This window comes from Camelus dromedarius, chromosome 6, assembly GCF_036321535.1.
Source record: "Camelus dromedarius isolate mCamDro1 chromosome 6, mCamDro1.pat, whole genome shotgun sequence".
Taxonomy (NCBI): Eukaryota; Metazoa; Chordata; class Mammalia; order Artiodactyla; family Camelidae; genus Camelus; species Camelus dromedarius.
The window spans coordinates 61,199,684-61,203,436 of record NC_087441.1 but is presented as its reverse complement, the minus strand read 5'-3'; positions in this window follow the sequence as shown (position 1 = coordinate 61,203,436).

Here is a 3,753-nt window from a genome sequence, read left to right as displayed (position 1 = left end):
GACCATTTGTTGACCCCCGGGTTATATACAGGAACTGTTGAGCTGTAAACATTTTGGTGGAAAACCAAAACATTCGAAAGTACATTCCAGGCAACAATGAGTTCCAAGTCTAACTGAGGAGAGATAACAGTGGGGAGGCTGTTTGATTAGGAGGGAGGAAGGGCCCTTGGAAGAAGTTTAAGCAAACTTCCATATCTGGCTTTATTCATGTTTACATCAGACGTAGTTTAGTATTTGTTGCAGTTGAAAACGAGTACAGGGGCATGATCTTAGATTGTTCCCATTGCGGAGAGGTGTGCCAACTTCCAGGACTTCTAGGAATCCAGTCTAGAAATTGTTATTTGGTGAACAGCAATAGCATTGTAGGGAAAAAAGCAATGTTGCTCAAATTTTAATAGGATAAAACTTAAATTCTGGGAACCCTGTATAATATAATTCAGAAAAGGCTCACTTATATTTGCCATCTGTGAAAGAAAAATATGTCTTTAGAAGTCAGGTTCCCTGCCTGAGGGATGGGGAGTCCTCTTGTGTTTATACCCAGGCCTGGGAGTGCTTTGAACTCATCTCCTTTGGGTCAAAATACAGAAAATTGTTATGTACCACAGTGCTCAGGACCAACACATGTCAACATCTACTAAATTAAAATGGAAGAAGACTCAAGTTGTAAAAGACCTCTCCAAAAAATCTATCCACTTTAATGTAGCATCCTTAAATTATTAATCACTTTAAAATTGGCTTTAAAATGAAGTACTTGGGAAGCAGTTTTCACTATATTAAAAAGTGCTGTTCTCAGGTAAGCCTGAGGGAGTTTGTTTACACTGCCAGGTCTGGGGTTTCCTGGTGGGAAGGTCAGCAGTTTGTTTATGGTTGCAGAATGGTCCGCACTCTCTTAGGGTTCCTGGTGCTGCAGGACTGTTGCCATCCATACTCCTCGATTGCCTCTGGGCCGGAAGTAAGAGCACTTAACCCAGTGCTTTACCCTGCTCTTTCCAGTACATTTTTCTCACAGCAGTCAGTGGGAGAGGCAGGGAGGGGTGGTTGTTACTGCATTTTTGACAAATGATAAAAACTACTATGTACTAAAGTGTTTACATGGGTGAAGCACTTTTTTAAAATTGAAGTATAGTTGATTTACAATATTGTATTAGTTTCAGATACACAGTGAAGTCATTCAGTTTTGTGTATATATATAATTTTTTTAGATCATTTTCCAATATAGCTTATTATAAGATATTGAATATAGTTCTCTATATTCTATGCTATACAGTAAATCCTTGCTGTTTATCTGTTTTATAATAGTAGTGTGTATCTGTTAACCTTATACTCCTAATTTATCTCTCCGCCACCCTTCTCCTCTTTGGTAACCATAAATTTGTTTTCAGTGTCTATGAATCTGTTTCTGTTTTGTAAATAGATCCATTTGTATTACTTTTTAGATTCCACTTATAAGTAATGTCATATATTACTTGTCTTTCTCTGTGTGACTGACTTAGGATGATAATCTCTAGGTCCATCCATGGTGCTGCATTATTTCATTCTTTTTTATGGCTGAGTAGTATTCCATTGTGTATGTACACCACATCTTTTTAAGCCAGTCATCTATTGATGGGCACTTGGATTGCTTCCATATCTTGGCTGTTGTAAATAATGCCTTGCTATGAACATTAGGGTGCATATATCTTTTTGAATTAGAGTTTTCTCCGGACATATGCCCAAGAGTGGAGTTGCTGAATCATGTGGTAAGTCTGTTTTTAGTTTTTTAGGGAAGCTCCATACCGTTTGTCATAGTGGCTGCACCAATTTACATTCCCACCAACAGTTTAAGAGAGATCTCTTTTCTCTACACGTGAAGCACTTTAAAAACGTTAATTTTTAATCCTCACAGCACCTTTTGAAAGTTATTATCATTGTCCCCAATTTATGGGGGTGGGAAACCAAGGCTCAGGAAGATTCGATAACTTTCCCCAGGCACACAGAGTCGGAATTCAAAATATTGCAAGGCACGGGCAGTTGGATGCATGAGAGAGACCTGAGTTTTTCAGAATTGAATAGATAAGAATAGCAGCTGACACTGGGGAGTGCTAGCATGTGCCAGGCACACGTACGCAAGTGGACTCAGTCATTTTCACAGCAGTCTGTGAAAGCTAGGAACCATTAACATTGGCACAGACAGGTTAAGTCAGTTTCTCAGTGTCACACAGCAAGTAGGCATCAGAGCCAGTTTCAAATCCAGAGAGTGAGTCTTCAGCCCATGCCTTTCATCATTATTTTGTTCAGCTGGATGTAAAGGCTTTGGTGCCTGGTTTGTTGACTCTGCACGTGTGTGTCTTCATGGGTTCTGTGATGAGGACTGGAGAGACATGGTATGTCCATGTCAAGCATCGTTTTTTTCTCTTGTAGAAGTGGAAGGAAGTTGTATCTAGAATTGTGGTGTCTGAGTTATTGGAGTCGTCCACTACATTCACAGTTGAGCACACAACATATGGGAGCGGAAAGAAACTGCCTTCTGAACAGTTCACTTCCTGGCCACAGTTGAGGTGTTTCTTTTGGCATCAGTGACACAGTGAGTAACAAAAAGGAAGCAGGCAACTTATTTTTGGTTTGGAAAGAGGCACCTAGCTTCTCAGTCTTCAGCCAGATTGGAATCAATTAAATTATGCATGTTTTTAGTATTTTCCTTGTTTGTACTCCACCCTCTGCTCCCACCCTAAACTCAAACAACACCTTCCTTAGGATTTTTAAGGTAATCTGCATGCTTCTGAGAAGGGAAGATTTGGGGATCTTACCACTGTCCTGATCCCAGCTTGACCTCCCCGGAGGGCTCCCTGCCCACCAGAGGGCTCCCCACCCACTCCCCCAACGTGCTAATCAGCCCTCACATTGTAGGGGTGATCACAGGGGATCCTGTGAGGACAGACTGACCTGATCCCAGACCCCCATTGCCTCTCACCTTACAGCCTAGAGTCAGTACCAGCCATGCGGGGAGGGGACTTCTCCAGTCCTCTCTTCTCAGTCAGCTCTACCTGTCCCAAGGCCAAAGTGAAGAAACAGCATCCCTGTTCTTACCCAAATCCTTCACTTTGATCTGATCACCTCAACCCACAGTTCTTTCTAGCTTGAATGTCTCCCAGGTAATGTACCCCTGAGAATTAAAGTTTAAAGTGGATGGATAATTTGCACTAAAGAGTAGAAAAAGCTGATGGTAAACTAAAAATAAGACCTCACTCATATTTCCGGTATCCCATTTATGGAGCCTCTCCACAGTTTCTTGTTCTTTGGCCCTGAGCAAAGATGATCCTTGTGGATAAAAAAAGAAACAATGGAAAGTATAGCAATGACCATTTATTGAGCCTCTGCTATATCTCAGATATTATTCCAAGTTCCTTACTAAACCTTGTCTCATCAAAATCTCACAGCAACCCCATAACATGCCTCCTGTTATCCACATTTTGAGAATTAGAAAACGGACTCAGAGAAGTAAAATCACATGTTGAAAAATCACAAAACCATTTGACTGCGAAGCCTGGGTGTTTTCTACGAGTGCAGCACATCAGCCTAATTTAGTGCCTGTGTAAACACTGAGTAGGTGTCAGGGGTGCACTAACTTTCAAAATATATTGGAATTGTAGCAGGCAATTCTGAATGACTGTGTAGAACACAAGCTCTTCCTGTGGACATGGGCTAGGGGAGCCAAGGATTAATCACCCTTCCCTGAATGTGGCTGAAGGTGCCTCCCCATGTGGAGCCCCAGGG